At 34.6% G+C, this 19,888-nt stretch overlaps 1 protein-coding gene and 1 pseudogene across 1 annotated transcript in view; one reads left to right on the forward strand and one right to left on the reverse strand.

The window, feature by feature from the left end:
* The window catches only part of LOC145283556 (heat shock 70 kDa protein 12A-like), a 467,888-nt gene that overhangs the window by 443,447 nt on the left and 4,553 nt on the right, over nucleotides 1-19,888 (forward strand). The gene's annotated exons all lie outside the window — the stretch shown is intronic.
* LOC145284327 (U2 spliceosomal RNA) lies at nucleotides 4,415-4,539 on the reverse strand (annotated as a pseudogene).

Below are 19,888 nucleotides of genomic sequence, written 5' to 3' on the forward strand. Positions count from 1 at the left end.
CTTCTAATCATAATAACTGATCCAGCGACCATCCGTTGCTCAAATCAATTAATAATAATAATAATAATAATAATAATAATAATAATAATAATAATGTTTTGACCAATGACTCCGCTTGCCACAGTTAACAGATACTACGCTATGATCACAGCCTAAGGGGTAATAACATTGCACAAAGCTCTATCTATAGAACACCATGAACTTTTTTTAAGTAAAATTTTATGAATGATAAAAATGATAGTATTACTTTTATATTATGTTTTGTTTTTATAATAATATCGTGGGATATACTTTCGCACCGAATATTCATAAACAGTTAATACGTTTAACTTTATACAAGCGAGAACTGTACACGCATGTTTTGTTTACTAAAAACTAAAATACATAAAAATAAAAAGAAAGCAAATAGTGTATGATTTGATGTATTCTCTAAATAAGGTAATTTATCTAATCACTGTTCATAAAAAATGTATTTAAATCTAAGACATGTGAATCCGTTTTTATTGCTGTGTTTTTGCTAACCCAAATTGACGCATGAGATACACTCATGCACGTAGAATTAAATTGCTATGTGTAGGATTCTTCTTCATGAAGTAAACAAAATATATAAGCAGTCATACGCTCAGAACGATAGTGAAAAGAAGTGTGCAATGATATCATAAGTTTGAATCTAAAACGAAAAGGTTTAGGGGACGTTTTGCTATGTATATACATATATTCTAAGCACCGCATGATTGTTGACGTTTGTGATGATCTCTTATTAGAAAAGTGTTTTATAACAATCAAGTAAGCTGTGATAAGCGTAAGGATTTGCAAAAAGTAAGCGCATGGACAGTGTAATACGAAAAGGTGATCTAAACTAGATTTCTATGGTATTTTCCTAACTTTGTTTAGGATCAGGGGAGGGTGACCTATTACTGTACGAGATAGTCACTCTAAACATCGCACTGAAATTATTTATCAGAGAGAAAATGGCCAGCGGATACAATAAAACGTGCCTTAATTAAAATGAAGCAGTCTTTTAAAACCATGTATTAACAAGCAACTAAAACAAATAAAACGTCGAATTTTATATTTAGCTTTTGTTGACAGAGCTATAACGGTCAAAGTAATAGAGGATATTGTGACTATACATTTTAGATAATATTATTTGTTCAAAATAATAAAAATATAATAAAATGGTAATATGGTGTTTATGTCTGCTAACATGAATACGCAGTCGTTGATGTTGGTTCTCGATCAACGATTGGCACCACTGCCATTAAAAATACAGCAAAAACAAAACAATCGATTAGAATACAACCATCATATGGTATTCTAGGAAGTGGGATAGAACTTGGAATATACAAAAGACCTCATAAATAATCTCGAACATACGAGGAATCTGCCTCCCACAGGAAACGTGTCAATAAGGGGAACAACTCTACATACATATAACTAGCAATAAAACATTCACAAGAATAAGGATGAAGAAAACACGAAAAGTGTTTCAGCTTCCAAAGACACAGTTATAAGATCGATATTACACCGTATATATATATATAAAAAATCAACAAATTTAAAACGCGTAATTTATTATCTATTTCCTCTTGTGATCACAATTATTTGATTCATGTAAAAAAAAGTCCACCAATAACAGCTTTTATTGGATGTCAGAGAACGAATAAGTTTACTTTTTTATGTACTAATTTTTTATCGCTTATTAAGGCCCAAATGCTATTCGAGGATAAATGTTAATTAGTTTTTCAAGGGAACCGTGAGACAACACAAGAAGGATTGGTAAAGTTTTTATATTACTTTTAGTCAGTTTTTAATTTTATGATTAAATCATTTTTCCTTTCTTATTTTCTAATTAGAGCCACTCTTTTTCCATGAAATAACTTTTCTAATTAGAGCCACATTCTTTTTTCATGAAATAAATCATACTGTACTTTCCCTAATTCTTTATTGCATAAATCAAGTTGACAAAGACTTTCATTAGAATTTGGTGACCCTTAAAAGGTCCGTTTTTGATAACCATCTGGGGTATATAACTTGTTGGAATGTCACAACCATCATCTACAAAATCCATGTCTTCATAGTTATAGTTAATTTTCCAAAAGAGAGATAATAACTTTTTGTAAACCGTAACGGGCTATCGTATCTTGAAAAAAAAAGTAATACGCAGATACAATTAATTCTTATAATTTTAACACCCTGCCTGTTAAATTTTTTTTTTATATCGATTTTTTAAAACATTCTTTATGTACTGGTATATGGAAAGTTTACACATTCTAAAATAAAATTTTAAATTTATTTTTAAAGATTTAAAGTATGCCTATTTTAGTGTTTTCGTAAAAAGTTTTTTCATCCTCATGTGAAAGATAATAATTATTTATAATGAATCACACACTTCAAAACGCAAAAGATAAAAAAATTAAACACATTCAAATTTCGGATTTCAATCTTCGATTTCGAAGGCACCCTGTAAATTTTTGTTGTTGTTTTTCTACACTGGTTCACCCTCATACCACAGAATGAGTATGTGCTTAGTGGATCGCTTGGACTTTAAAGGGCCGAACAAGGGACAAATGAGGAAAGGAGGCATGAAGTTTCCCAAATTATATTTATACAAGGAATATTAAAAATAACTTACACCCATATAATGTGCATTTTTTACTCATTAATCGGTGAATATTTTATATTGATTAGATAATTCCTGCTTTTTGGTAGATTTTTAAAGACAGACTCTTACGAAAATAAAAAACACTCCATAAATGGAATTGTTTTATCGGAATCAACTACAGCATCATTATAAAATAGGTGAACACATTAAAAAGTATGGTTAACAAAATGGACATTCAACCGATCCAAATAAAAAATGAAACTTATTTATTATAGCAATTTTAACAATGTGACGAGGGGCGTGTAATAAGTAATGCCCCTGACCCACTTCCCATAGCAGTAGAGCAATGAAAATTGGCACAGTTATTAGTCTTTCTCTACATAGGAACCACCCAGAGTTATGCATTTCTCACATCGTTTGATTCAACTCTGGAGACCGTTTTTGTAGAACACCCCAGCTTGGTCCTCCAACCACAACGTGACTTCAGAAATCAAGGCTGCATCATCTGGGAAACGCTTTCCTTTCAAAAACAACTTCATGGCTGGGAAGAGGTGAAAGTCAGAGGATGCAAGGTCAGGAGAATAGGGATGATGGGGTAGGATTTCATAAGCATACCCCCGTGCTTCTGATCTGGCGACATGCGAGTTGTGGACCGGAGCATTGTCCTGCAGGAGGAGGGTACCTTTGTTGATCTTGCCCCACCTCTTGATTTTGATAGCTTCCCTTAATTTCCTCAAAAGTGAAGCATAATAGGCTCCTGTAATTGTGGAACCCTTTGCCAGGACATCTATCATCACTACTCCGTCCTGGTCCCAGAAGACTATGAGATGACCTTGCCAGCGGAGGGCTGCACCCTTGCTTTCTTTGGAGGTGGTGAGTCCAAGTGCTTCCACTGCATTGACTAGCCTTTAGTCTGTGGATAATAGTAATGGAGCTAGGTTTCATCCTGTGTAATCAGTCTTTTGAAAAACTTTGACTAATCTTCTTGGCATATCTCCACATTCATCCTCGAGCACTAGACGCGTTCTTGCTTCTGGAATGGTATGAGCAACTTGGGAATCCATCTGGCAGACACCTTATGCATATGCAAATGGTCATGAATGATAGTTTCCACAGACCCTGTACTAATCTTGACATCTTGGGCTATTTGGCGAATAGTAATGCGCCGATCTTCCAAAATGGCAGCCTCACCTTGACGGAAAGATGCCTCATCAGTGTCAGAAGGTGGGCGACCAGGTCTGGGAGTTGTTTTCACAGACTTCTGGCCATGTTTGAATTCACGATGCCAGCGTTTTTACAGTTCATATGGTTGGGTATTATTATAAGTTTCTTTCATTTCATCAAAAGTCTCTTGTGGTGTGCGTCCTTTCAAATACAACAAGGCCGATAACCATTAGTCGCGTGCTCTCGTGTAATGAATGAATGCGTGAATGTAGGATTGACATAAAATTCTTAAAGATAAACTAAAATGACCGAAAAATTGACTAAAATGACTTAAATCAATAAAAAGTAAATGATTTAAAATGACTTTAATGAACTTAAGGATGAATTGAATGCTTAAAAAATAACTGGAATCCTGCAAAAATAACCTGAATGATCTGGAGATTGACTTGAATGGCTTTGAGACTGGCTGGTTGTAAAGTGGGTGATACTACACTTTGATCTTGGTCAAAAGGCAAAGAAAAGGGTATTTATTTGCTCCCCCATCGAGCAAATTAGGCACAAGGCCGATTTTTAATGTGAGGAGTGAAGGGAAAATGGGGACCAACTCCGCGGGGAGTAGGGGAGCTGGATAGTGACGATTGGTATGAAGGGTTGCGCCTACATTGACCAAGGTCTTATATGTGAGGCTGCCTCCACATATGGTCTTTGCTGGCAGTATCTGCCGGACAGATACTACACTTTGATCTTGGCCAAAAGGCCAAGAAAAGGGTATATATTTGCTCCCTCACCGAGCAAATTAGGCACAAGGCCGATTTTTAATGTGAAGAGTGAAGAGGAAATGGGGACCAATTCCTCGGGGAGTAGGGGAGCTGGATAGTGACAATTGGTATGAAGGGTTGCCTCTACATTGACCAAGGTCTTATATGTGGGGTTGGTATTTATTTGCTCCCCCACCGAGCAAATTAGGCACAATGCCGATTTTTAATGTGAGAAGTGAAGGGAAAATGGGGACCAACTCCCCGGGAATAGGGGAGCTGGATAGTGACAATTGGTATGTAGGGTTGGCCCTACATTGACCAAGGTCTTATATGTGGGGGCAACCCCACATATGGTCTTTGCTTGCTGTATCTGCCGGATCATATACTACACTTTTATCTTGTCCAAAAGGCCAAGAAAAGTTTAAAAAGCTAAGAACAGCACTAATAACAACAGACCTTTGATCTTAACCAAAAAAAGCCAAGCACAAAGGTGTTACGGACAGACCGACCGACAGACCGACCGACAGACCGACCGACCGACCGAAGGACGGACCGACGGTGTGACTTATAGAGTCGCTTGCCCGCGACTAAAAACCGGATCACTGCTCGACATTCAACAGACTCCATTTCACACCTGACTCAGTTCAAACACCTGTAAAACAGAAACCACAATTAGTTCAGAGCTGTAATTTGCCACCTAATCCGTAGAGATATAAATCATAGCACATGCAAAATTTCAGCTAGATCAGACAACTGGAAATGGATCAGGGACATTACTTATTGCACGCCCTTCGTACCTTTGACACGGGTTTTGTATGAGATAAAACTTGCATACGAATTTTTATGTTTATGTAAGATGTCGTTTTCATCAATGAAGAAAATATAAATGTAAGCTTGACTGCTAATACTCTGTCGAGCCGTCTCATGATGCACCTATTGTCACTAGCGCAATAACCCAACATCTAAAAACTAATCATTCTTACCCTCGATATTTGTACTCGATATCAACTTCGAAAAATTTTTTGCAGACAATGCAACTATATTAGCATATAAAAATAACAAAGACTACGGATATTATCACTATATATAAACGTTAAAAAGCTAACAATTAATCATAATTTTGATAAAATGAAAACATTTAAAAATGCATTTAATAATGTACGCTAAAACTATCATTGCACGTTTTTCAATATTGAAGATATCTCTATGTTGGATATTGAACCGGGGCGACACGCACATTCCAGGATGATTTTCAGCTACATTTTTGTATCCTGTAAAAATGACCCGAATTGTAACTATAACCGAAAACAAAGAAATGTTTACATTTCAGGCCGGGAAGTTATATTTGCGTAACGCAAAATACAAAAGAGCACTATGTTAAATATTTATATTTCAGGAATGTCGGTTGATATCTTCATGAGACACATATTACATAAACAAAGAGAAGAAAATACAAGGCCGGCAGTCGTCCAGCATAATTGACATTTTCCGCCGTCGCCTCACACACACGCGCACACACACACTTACATACAGCGAAACTCAGCTGTTTGTTCCGTCTCTCTCTCTTTCTTTCTTTCTTTCTCTCTCTCTCTTTCTCTCTCTCTCTCTTGTAAATGGCTAAAAATGAATTGCAAATAACCTTGTATGCTGACAAACTTCATCTGTATTGAGTTTGAGAACAGCAACACAAGAATTGTCAGGGGTATATAATTTCAAAAGCATTTGAAATGTGCAAACTATAAAATTATATATGCATTCAGTGACGCAGCATCTAAAACGAACCGAAAACATTTATCTGTCGGAATGACGAAGACCATCTGATTATCCTAGAGATGATGGATGATACGTGCTAGGAGTTCGTTTAAGATGAAGCTGGTTTGCACAGAGCTAGCTCCACTCTTTCGACACAGCCAACCTATTCCAGCGACAGGACAAGGTCGAGACACATGGGCGTCAACTAGAATGCAGGAACTTCCGGAAGTGTCGACGTCCTCCTACATACAGCGCCTAATATTCTCACGGTCACGCATCAAATACTAATCAGGCTCAACGTTGATTAATTTCGGTGATATAACGAGAACTTGTGTGTGAACACAATTATGCTGTATAACTAAAAGTAATAGAGAATCCAACGAGTATGGCAAATTCATTTGCCAGTTTCAGTTTGACACTCGAACATTAATTAGGTATCGAGACAGGATCAAAGGTAAAATGGCAGACTTTAGTCTTGTAACTTAACGCCATTAATCCATTGGCTATCAGGTCACAATATCCGGTACAAGAAATCACTCCCCCTCCTCCAAATTTGGTTAGCCGGGATACTGTAAGTGCTGTCGTGCGTGGCGCAAGTTAAGTATCATCCAAAATCATCCTAGTCCTAAAAAATACTAACTTTGTCATTTCTTCTCTTGTAAATTTCTTATTTGATTTTGTAATTATGTGTATTTTAATTTATATATGCATTTGTCTTGTTTTCTTTGGTTTGCTTTTAAAATTCACCCCCCCCCAAGCAAAACTCAACCACGTTCTCTTCCAGCTTAAATAATTCCACGCTCTGTACTAAGGCTAGAGTTAAAATAGCGTTAGGCAGGATAAATTTTCCGAAATTAGCACAAACGTGGATTTATTTTTTCTACTATAAAAGTCAGAAGAACTTTATTTAAGTAATATACGTATCTACAATTACCCTATGCTCGCTTGTGTTAATAAAGAGGCTTCGTTGATACCAAACCTCTGGATATAGCTTGTAATTAACTGTTACTATAATTGTAACTGAAATCTACAGTGATATTAGCTGCGTCACTCGGACTTTTTTTCTGAATAGATACGACGTTTTATCCCCAACTTTAATGACTGCCTAAAAATATGAATTCCGAATCACGACGAAATAATTTATTTTCTTTACCTCCAAGACGACTGCCTATGTCTAACCTGCATTCAAAATAGGGGGAAAGAAGGGAAGATTTTATTCTTTTCTCCCAAGCTAAAACAATACTGTAAACTCTAAATCCAAATGTAACTTTACTGTATTCTGTAAGTTAATAACCCCGACCCTGTAAAGCTAACAATCTGCCCCCCTCTAGCTGCCACTAAAACCCTACATTATACATACGCCTTAGTGAAATCCTTAGCCTCAAGCGCCTAACTGTCACATGCTAACAGTCTAACAGTCATCACTAAACATCTATACGTTTCTACCCCTGACATGCATTAGAATTCATTCCTATCGAGTTTGGTACTTACCAGCCAAAGTATGCACTCGGATGCAAAGCAATCTTCATTACATAACAATTGTCTCTTTCTAGATGGTTTTGCAACAAACAATACTAAACCAAATCCGATACTCCCTGTCATGCAAAACTCTCGATGACTCTTAAATGAAAACTGAAATTATCTCCCCCTCAATAGTAGAAACACTGACACAACTTCTATTTGCATCTACTGAAAACTTGCCCAAATATCTATTTACTTAATTATACATACGGAATACGTCATAACTTAAAATGTACCTCCAGTTACACCCTGAGTGTACTGTACCTACACCTTAACATTCGTAAATCTAAATATACAGTGACTGGGCAAAATTCTTAGCTCAACTCCTAATACCTACTCAAACTATAACGTTATCCTGAACCTAAACTAACATAAAGTTAAAAAAAAAATGGAAAAACCTAAGGTAAAAGTCTTAATCCGCACTAACGCTTTTCTAACAAGCCTCCCCACAAAACTGCTTCCACTGCATGCCCCTAAATCACTTTGAGGAGTGTAACTATTCATTAGATATATAACCTCTACAAACTAACCCTGTAACATTAACTAACCACTCGGGGTCGCAGAAATACCTGGATTAGGACCCAGGCGCGGAGCAAACCCTCTCAGGACTGATGGACCCAGTAGATCTTCCCAGATCACCCGTCTAGGAAAAGGAAAACTCTTAAACTAAACCAAAGGGGAGGGAGGCCTCTCCAGTCTTGGATGACAACCTTCCTAGAGATGGTGACTCAAACAAATTACCGGTCTGCAAACAACTACGCCTACAATTAACCATTCGGTCAGGTCTGATACTATAGAGGATACATCCTTGTTAAACATGGAATGCAGAGGTAGATCAGATATGAAAGTACGGAAGCTATCCCAGCCAGCCATAGAGTATCGATATATAAAAATAATTTAAACTTACAATTTAAACTATTATATAAAAATAATTTAAACTTAAAATTAAAGCTATTATATAAAAATAATTTAAACTTCAAATTCAAGCTATTATATAAAAATAATTTAATATAAAATTCAAACTATTATATAAAAATAATTTAAACTTTAAATTCAAACTATTATATAAAATAATTTAAACTTCAAATTCAAGCTATTATATGAAAATAATTTAATATAAAATTCAAGCTATTATATAAAAATAATTTAGACTACGATTATTTTGGAATGAGTGACTTCCGAAAAGCATGTGAAGCTTCCTCCAGGCGCACTCCGAGAGGCCCCTAATTAGAGCAGGCAATCGATTAGATTGAAAAATGGGAGATTTCACCGATTTAGATGACAATAAATATATAAGTGTGTGAATCATTAAAAACGAGGGAATTGGGAATTGGACATTAAAATAACATGAAAAGGGTTGATGTACCGTCAAACAAAACAACTAAAGATAAACTCCATGAATACATGTTTGACGATATAAGGAATTGAAACGAAAAATTTCTCCAAAATTACTGGATTCGCCATTAAATAATTCGGAGAGTTGATATGCCATAAAACAAAACAACAAAACCAAATCGAATTTGAAAACTTCTTACCTTGATATATAAACAAGAGAAGAACAGCATGCAAATGCTATAATAAGTATAGATATGTGTATATTCTTTCTTTGCTCACCAGTGTAGAAAGATTTAGTAAAGAAAATAAGCTTATTTTCATGTCCTTTGAAATACAGATATGAGAACTCTTTAATAATAGAAACACGATTCGTCCATTGATCTCAGCGTACTTAGTCGTTATCTGCTGGCTCAAGGGATCAAGCGTATACGATGTTTTGCCTTTTATTTCACGAGGGAAAAACGTTTTGCCTAAGAAATTATCTTACAACAGCAGATTTAATCTCGGATGATTCGTCCATTAAGTCGAAAGGTGTTAAACTCAAGTCAACCCGAATATGTGAGCAAGAAATTGGGACTGAAAAAGAAACAAGAAAGTAAAGGTAACTGTAGAGAAGAAAAATGAAAATAAGAAAGATTATAGAAATAAAAAAAAAGATTTATAAATACAGTCAAATAAATTTATATATATATATATATATATATATATATATATATATATATATATATATATATATATATATATATGTATTATGTGTGTGTGTTGCTCGGTCGTACAATACGCTTAAACATGATATTTTAATTTATGCAGACTGCGTATGTATTTTTATAGGAAGTCGACTATTGATTATTATATATTACGAGAAATAATTTGCACGTTAGACTAATTCGCAAAGAAAATTAAAAAAAAATAATGATGATAATGTCCTTCATCAAATTCCATCTGTGCTTCTTCACAATATCACGCCAGCTGATATTTGTGCTTGACGATGCATACCCTGGAAAAGTGATTTAACATTGATATATAGTTTTAAAATATGCAAAGGAAGAAATGATTTGCGGCGATCTTAAATGGGTCCTCTTTTTTACCATTAATTTAAATCATTAATAAGAAAAATTAAAAAAAAGGTGAGTTACACCTGTGTTTGAACAGGTGGTCGTTCATTCTGTAGTTGAATGCTATACCATTAAGCTATATCTCCAGATTAAAATGAATCTGTTTTAAAAAAAATGATTTGTTAAAATTTTATTATCTTCTTTGACAGGTGTAACGTAAAATCTTTCCTGTAAAAATTATTATTTTTTTATCTATAAGCGAGAAAAGCCATTTTTAAGATCGGATCTTTTGGATTTTCGATACTTATCGGATGAAGTTTTGTACAAAACATATCTAAGAACACTGCCAGACATATAAATGGACCGTTTATCAAATTTGCAAAAGATAGGCTAAGCTGTTTCGGAACCTATGATGAAGGAACTCACACACACAATGTGACTTGTATATATATATATATATATATATATATATATATATATATATATATATATAATATATATATATACATACATATATATTATATATATATATTATATATATTATATATATATATTATATATATACATATATATATATTATATATATACATATATATATTATATATACATATATATATATATTATATATATTATATATATATTATATATGTATTATATATACATACATATATATATATATATATATATATATATATATATATATAAAGAGCACGAGGAAGAAGAATTATCAATTTGCATTAAGCTTTACTCCTTCACATTGCTACTGAAATTGTTTTATCTTTTCGGATTGATAATTCTTCTCCCTCGTGATAAAAGCAATACACAAAACTTCATCCAATTTCATTATAAATTTGTTAAACACACTACGAGCCTTTTCAAATGAGGAGACCTAGCCAAGTTAGCATTTGATTTGAAAATGTGATAATTAAGAATAGTTTATTTCATTTAATATAAAAAAGGAAAAAAGAGAATAAAGGGAGAAAGATAGAAAGAATGAAATATAATTAAGAAAGATAAATAAGGAAGTAGAGAGAAAAAAGCCAGTAGGGAGGTAAGAGTGGAAGAATTGAAGTTTTTGCAAAGAGAAATGTTTGAAAAAACACACAAAGAAAAAAAGGAAGAAGGGAAGAAATATTAAGCGTATGTCCTAGAAAAAACTATGTCGTATGATACCTCTGACCATATTCAACTCCTTTCTAAATTAATGAACACTAGAACGCTTGAACACATGACACATACCTAGCTTATGTAATTACAAGGTGAGTTGTGCGCTTTATAGGTCTTCTCAAATGAGTAGAGCTAATCAGGTTAAATTCTGACTAAAAAAAGAAACGATTTCAATCGTTTGAAATGAGGAAAAGTTATTATTTTTTATTTATTTATAGTGAAACAAATTCCAGACATTAGACTAATATATTTAGCGATTCCCATTCTCTGTCAAAATGAAAAAAAAACAAAACATTAATCAAAATGAGAAACGTTAAGAATACTGTAAAATTTATCTTTGAGTTGCGTTCATTCCTTGTTATAATGTTCAAAATAGTTAATCTGAATTCTCGTAACCGTTTAGCAAAAATATCGTTGGCTTTTTGAATAATTACGCGTGTGCGTTTGTCTGAACCAGCATCGACATCAGAAGCAACTGCATATATATATATATATATATATATATATATATATATATATATATAAGCAACTATATATATATATATATTTAGTAAAAGAAATAAGCTTATTTTCATGTCCTTCTTCCAATGAATAGCGTGGAAAAGTGACTTCACATTGATATTTAGTTTTTAAATAGTAAAGTTTAAAGTTTTAGTTTAAGTAAACATTAATAGTATAATGTAAAATATATTATATTAGCAGGACCCGTACCGGCGTTGCACGGTGAAAGTATGCCTCCCCCGTATCTTAAAACAATAAAACTACGGTTGCTAGTGGGAGCTACTGCCGGCCAAAATGAATGTAAGTGTCCAAGTACTGACGCACCTAATCACGTGTGTTTTGGATAATGATTTGTTCCGATGGAAACGGAAGATTAATGAATTATATGTAAAGAAATATGCATCATAAATGGAAATGTTGGCAAAATTCTGATTTGTTTTTTACGGCATAATAATGTAAAAAAAAAAAACCGCAATGGGAGCTACTTGTTTTCGCAGGAATACAGAGCGTAAATAAAAGTGGTTGCAGGGAATTAGTTTTATTTCGCGTTTCATTGTAGTTTATTTCGTTCAATAAATCACCATTTTTTCGGCCTAATAATAAAGGAAAAAAAGCAATGGGAGGTACGTATTGCCCAAGAAATATGTAGCGTAAATATAAGTGGTTGCGAAAAAACGTCCGCAGTTTTTTTTTGCATAATAAAAAAAGTAAACGGAGCGCAAACAAAAGTGGTTGTAAGGAATAATTTCGTTTTATTTCGTGTTTGAACATAGTTTATTTCGTTAAATACATTCAGTAAACGTCAACAGTTTTATTGGAAAATAAAATAAAAAAAATAAAATGTAAATAGAACTATTTGGGGGACAACCTAATGAAATTAGTTTATGTCGGTCAGTAAAGAGCCCGTTATTTTATTTTATCGGCAGAATGATAAAAAACGCACCAATTTACTCAGAGGAAAAGAATACGTCTGTAAGCGACGCCATATTTTAATGGTAGATTAGCGTTAGTTTATGATGAGGTAAAGGTTAATCCGGATATGGGAGTGGTCAGAGCTCAGCAAATCAGAATGGCTGGAATTAGTCTAAGAAGACATAATTATTTATTAATCAGAAATTAGGAAATCATGTTATGTCTGTGTTTAATCGTCAGTTACGATCGGTGTAGACACCTTATATGACGAAATTATAGAATTGGACCCGGTGACAACTGGTAGCAGTGGTAGGAGAAAATACGAGGAGAAACAAATTAGGGACTCCTTTCTCAAAAGATAGCGCGATTATGATTGTGCTGTTTGTCGGATACAGTGTAGCATTTTATTATCACGAGTAAATGCGTAGAAAATGGTGGTCACAAGCTACATTAGATAGTAGCTATCAGGCTAGATATATTGAATTTATATGTGGCACCTGTTGTCGAAAATCTACGATACTTTGGTCCAGAGAAGAATTTCTGCAGTCTTTTTATTATATAGGAGATATGAATACTAAGAAAATGATAGTAAATGAATATAATTATATAATAATGATGATGGCAATAAAAACTGGCTAAAATATTAGGAAAGGACATGCACTTGCTTGGAAGAGGACAACTGGTTTTGAGGAAAGCAGAGAAATTCTAACAACTATATGAATAGTATTAAGTAAAAAGAAAGATAATTAAAACTGTACTTGAAAAAATAAAACAAAAAAATTGCTAGCAAAACGTACAAGTTTAGTAAGCATAGATTGTTTGTTCTGGACCAGAGAAAAAGTTCTACGAAGGATTTAATAGACTGTTAAATTACGTCAGAAGAGTGTACAAAGTTTTGGGGTGATATTTAAAGTGCAAAAATAAACATAATGTAAGTGCTTTTGTGGCTGGAAAATATAAAGAATTAAACATCCAAATCAACCCGTTAGATATGGCAAAAGAAAGCAAGTAATGTAGGAATATTTCCAATTGGAATGCTTTCGGACCAGATGGTGTACAGGGGTATTGACTAAAAAGAATTAACAGCTTGTATTGGAGGTGTGCATCTCAAATTGTTGCATCTCAAAGTGTTGACAGATATAATTCTGGAATGGAACACGCGTGGACGAACAATGATCTGCTAGAAGAATGCATCAAAACGCATTGTGGTTGATAACTATCGACCCATCACCTGCCTTCCACTGATATAGAGACTGCTGACAAGTATTTTGGTAAATGAAATTTACCAATATCTGGAACAGACCAGGGAGTAGAGGGACAAAGGAGCTATTGCTTATTGATAGGAAGGTCTACAAATCTATGGATAGATTACCACAGAGCATATGATCTGGTTCTACATAGTTGGTCTAAAGAACGATGGAAATATTTGAAATAGTGCTAAAACTGCGAGATTTCTTGAAAATACTATAAAATAATGGGCAGTGTGATTAACATCGAACAGAAATTTTGTAGAAGTTCATGTAAAGATATTTTTCATGGGGATAGCTTTCCGCCATTATTCTTTGTCTTGAGTATAGTAACCTATCGTTACGATAAGTAAATGCGTATTATGTGTGAGAAAGATTCAGTACCAGGTAAACCATTTATTATTTATGGGTGACTTAAAGTTGTGTGCAAATAACAAAGACCAGCTAATTATGCTTGTGAGGCTGTTCAAATGTTCAGTAATGATATAGGTATGGAATTCGGCATGAAAGAAGTGTGGTGCCCTGAAACTGAAAATGGTAAACATTAAAAGTGAAAGTATAACGCCTTTGAATTAGTTAGAGAAGAAAGATACACCTACTTAGGAATTGTGGAATCAAATAAAATAAAAAAAAGTTACAATGAAAGAAGTAATAAGAAAATAATACAAGTAAAGACTGCGGTTGGTTATTAGGTCAAGATTGAATGGGGAAAAATATCTGCAGTAAAAACTTGGGAAGCATTTTTTTCGAGAAGGAGTGAGTATTATTCATTAGAAGGAAAATGAGCTGAAAGATATTTGCCGCAAGACAAGGAAAATGATGACAATGAATAGAACTCTTCACTCAAAAGTGATGTCAATAGGTTATATGTGAGAAAAAAAGGAAAGACGACGACTAATAGGTGTAGAACGATCCATAAAAGAAGAAAATAGTCTGACAGTTTATATCTCCAATTATACGGACAAACTCATAAACGGTGTGTCAAAATTTGAAAAACTGCAAAACAGAGGACTAATATGGAGCAAAGAATTTAAGGCAATTGATGAACATAAAGCGAAATACAAATGTTTTGAGAAAAATGTATGGCCAAGATTTATCGGAGCCAGTCGACAAGGAACAATTCTGGAGATGGTTGTCAACATGTGAATTGGAAGTTGGAACAGAAGCTCTAATTTATGCGGCACAGGACAAATTATATGAAGTATCTCATTGATGAAACGGCTGAAAGAATTGTCTGTGTGTGCAGAAGGTTGAGAATGTACGTAAGTAGTTTGGAAAGTTAGCTCAAAAGAAGTACAAGAGGCGCCATGACAATACTGTAAGAGATGATCATTGGCATATATGCAAGAAAAGAAGGTTAGAATAGAATAAATACTGGTACAATCAATGGCGTGATAATGTTAAATTATTTAGGAGTTTATGAATATCCAATCTGATAATCTGACTGAAGAAAGGGGACAAGTTATAGCAGTGCCAGCTGATGTGAATGTGGAGGAAAAAAAGAAAGTTGAAAAGTATTAAAAAATTAAAAAGATGGAAAAGATTTTGAATGCTGAAGAAGGTAGAAATTGTATTAATTGTGACGGGAGCTCTTGGAAATGTAAGAAAACGACAAGTGGATTGAGAAAATTGGTCTCCATTGCAAGTTGGAGTACTTCAGATGATTGCCTTGTTGGGGACCTCCAGTAACTTGCAGAAAGTGCTAGAAGACTGATAAAAGATGGTGATACACTATAGTTATTTGTTATGATCCGCCTATCAGTATAAAATCAGTACTAACAACAGACAGACATAAAATTAAACAACAACAACAACTCAGCTTCAAGGGAATACCACAAGTTGTTTTCAAGGAGAGATCTTTGATGACCTGTGTGAAAGCTCCTTGTGAGCTAATAATAATAATAATAATAATAATAATAATAATAATAATAATAATAATAATAATAATAAATGAGAACATGAAAGTAATGCATTAACGGAAAAATAAAAATAAAAATTCTGGGAACGGCAGTACACTGGGAATTATGCAAACAACTGCATCTCGAACACACAGCCAAGTGGTACAAACATAAACCAGCAACAGTACTGGAAAACGAGAATCACAAAATCCTATGGGACATTGACATACAAACTGATAAACCCATACAAGCAAGAAGACCAGATGTCGTAATAAGTAATAAGAACGAAAACTCCTGTACAATCGGAGACTTTGCTGTTTCAGCTGACCACAGGGTGAATATCAAAGAAAGGAACAACGGAGCAAATACACAGAGCTAGCCAGAGAGCTGAAAGAGACATGGAAGATGAAGAAAATAAAAACATTACCCAAAAGAGTAGGAGCACTAGGAACAATCCCGAAAAACTTTGAAAAAAGAATGGGAAAAATTGGAGTTGGAAGAGTTGGAAAAATTGGATCTTGGAAGCTCTTATGAGAAAAAAGAAAAATCACAGAAATCGGGCCATAGTTAGAATTTAGTGCGCAAATAGGAATCGTGGCGCCAGGGATAGGGGTTAATTAGATAAGGGTGATAATTTCTAAATCTTCATCAAATTCCAAGAGTCCAAGCAAGGAAATCCAAGTTAATCAGTGGGATGGAGAGATATTTCTTACTAAGTGGAAGCCAACCACAAAGATGTAAGTAAACGAGCTTTGAGTATGTCCCGAAAAAGATAAGATAGTTACAAAATGAAACAAAGCCATAATTAGTAGAACACCCAGACAAAAGAAACGATCAAAACTCTTTTGGACGAAAGAAGTCGTCGATTTCGGAAGAGGTAAAATGAGACCTCGAGTTTATGGCATAAGGGTGGCTGGATGCAGCAGCTGACGTAGATCAGGGGAGAAATACCTTATACCTCCACAAAAAAGACAAAGAAGATCGGAGAAGGTCTGATCTAATAAAAAAACATTAAATAAATAAAATTGTGAAGTCAGTTGGAAAGAGCTGACTAAAGGAATTTTTTTTGGGGGGCTGATCTTTCTTAGCCGTGTGGTTGTGTAGATATAGAGAAAATCAGGAAGAGAGGGATGCTACAAGAACATGCCCCCTTTTCTTGTAAGTAGAAATGAGATAGGATAGATCGAGATTCGAACCTGGAAAGCAAGGTTCGGAAATAGGTCGGGGATAGATTTAGGAAGGAATTCCTATTGCTTAGTTTTAAGGAATTCGATGATTCAATTCTGTTTATGAAAATTGAATTGAAACAAGGTCAGTTAGAAGAACGAACCATAGCAAATTTATATATTTTGGAAAATATTTCAGGTCGAAAATAGGTTAGAAGAATTCGGTCTGCAGAATGGGTTGGACATGTGTGAATGAGACATGTGGGGCATGTTCAGGCCACGGGATCGATCGAGCACGTTTTTGGCCATGCGATGACGTCATTGCTGCTTTATAAATTCTCAATATAGTTGCTAGTTTTAGGAGACAGAGTCGGACAGAGAGTCAGAGTTGGACAGACGGAAGACAGAGCTGACAGTGGTCAGAAGGCAGCCCCCCTTGGGAAGCGAAGGGTTAGGAAGTGTAATCATGTAGTGACTTTGAATTTCTGGATGTAATCAATCATTGACCAATCGAATGAATAAACGAACATCATAATTTTGTAACTGCGTCTTCCTCAACAACTAAAGGTAATTTGAAACACATCTTTATATGAACTTGTGTCCACTCATCGTAATAATGAACTTTGTGTATGAACCCCATCCTAAAGTAATGTATAAATCCATCCTTAAGTAATGTGTCTCTCCATCTTAAGAAATGTATTCCTCTCCATTATAGGCAATGACTGTGTCCTCCTGTGATAAAAGAACTGATAACTCATCCCTATCCCTATATATGTGTTAAGAAGAAATATGTTATAAGAACTGTAAACTGTATAAATGCCTCTTCTCTTCTATCTATCTCCCTTTCATCCAATTGTATTACATGTCCTCCTCTCTCTTTAAAAGCTACCCGATATATGTCTCTCCAATATGAACACTCAACTATATGATATTCGTCATCTTAAAAAGACCCCACCTATGCAACACTGGGACCTTGTGGGGTTTATTGCAACTCAAATTCCAGTAAAGACCAATGGCCGCTGGCAACGAGAAATCAATGGCAAGCAGCTGTTGCGATAATGCAAATTTATTTGCAAATGTTATCGAAGCAGGTGGAGTATAATGGAAAATCTAGGGAGAATTGTTGCCACTCAGCTTCCGGAGAACATCACAGGCTGTATTAAATGAGATCTTTGATGACTTGTGTGAAATCTCCTGCGTGAGCCAATAATACTACCAATAGTAACGTATTCACTTGTGGAATCCTAATTATTTTACTTCAAATCTAGGTTTATCCCGAAATCCAATGCAGGTATATTTTTTATTTTGTATTATTTGCTTTGGTCTCGTCAGACCTAGGGGGGGTTTCTGTCAAGTTCGGGAAGCCTGTATAGGATTTCGGGCGAAACTTAGATTTGAAGTAAAATAATTAGGGTCCGTATCTGAATCCATATTAGTTCTCAGGTCCGGCGGCGGCTCCCGAATTAGCCAGGATGTACCTATAAATAAACAAAACAGGGGAAGTGGGATATTATTATTATTATTATTATTTAATGTTATTTTTATTGTGCTTACTATTATTATATATATTTTTTCATTATAATTTTCCGTTAATAACTTACTTCCATTTTCTCAATCCTCCACCACCCAACTGTTCCCGGTCACACGTCGCTGTGACTAAGTGGACATTAAAAAAAATGCCGAGGGTTATGGAAATTCTTCCCTCCACTCAGTTATCTTTCAAATATACATAAAAGCAAACTACTATTGTATTTTGGTTTGTGACCTAGTGGGTTTATAAAAAGAAGCAAAACATTTAATATTAGTTATTTGCCTTGCGAGCCCGCATTTACAAAAAAGGTTTAAAAATTAAGCAATCCCCCTATGGAAAAGTGCAAATAGCATCTAGTACCGTGTCGAGCAAACAAGCAAAAACGAAAAAGTGATCGGTTGTTCCAAAGCGCTAATCCAGAATGTAGAACGCTAAGTGGAAAAGGAGGTGAAGAAAAAGAAAAAAGTAAAGAATTTCTTGCAAATTAGCCACGATAAATTGTCACTTATATTGGCTTCGAATTAACCCTAATAACGCGTGAATGAATCAGTGACCCAAATAAAAGTGTTACACGGCTGATCTCTCTCTCTGTCTCTCTCTCCCACTCTCTGTATCTCTCTATCTGTGACTGTCCCTCCATACCAATCTATCGCTGTCTCTCTTTCACTAATGGATTAAACGAAATATTATAATTACGAAGCAAAGAAAAGTAGAAAAAAATTGTGTTTTACGTTTTAGCTAAATAAATGAAGACATGAGTAAAAAGAAATATGTAGAAATAACGTAGACGGGAGTGAGTCGAATGTAAAGCAGTTTCACGTAATTGTGTAATATTTCAGATGTCCGCTGATTATGAATGAATATATTAACATCATAAATGGGTTAATTTAATAGCGGAAACGTGCAGAAAAGCAAGGGTATTGTAGTAGTATAAATGTAGAACAAAAGATTCTAAAGAAACGAATGGATATGTAAGAAAATGGAGGCGTGTTTTACAGTGGCGAACAGTTCGTTTAATGGTGGAAGGAGCGAATAGCGGAATTTGAGAATGTCTACTTCTCAGCCAATCGGCTGGGTCAGATTTTGAAAAGGGAGAAATTATTATTTGTGTAGATGAAAAGTGGTAAGAGTATGCAATATGTATGAATTCGGTGGCCAGTTAATAACGGCGTAGAGACAGAAAAGTAGTAAAAAGTATAAATTCACATGGTATAGAATTGGGTCGTAAGCGGACTTATGGAATAGAGGGTAAAATTGGAACTGATTCCTCTGTAGG

The sequence above is a fragment of the Euprymna scolopes genome, chromosome 8, assembly GCF_053919585.1.
Source record: "Euprymna scolopes isolate OS-2025 chromosome 8, ASM5391958v1, whole genome shotgun sequence".
Taxonomy (NCBI): Eukaryota; Metazoa; Mollusca; class Cephalopoda; order Sepiida; family Sepiolidae; genus Euprymna; species Euprymna scolopes.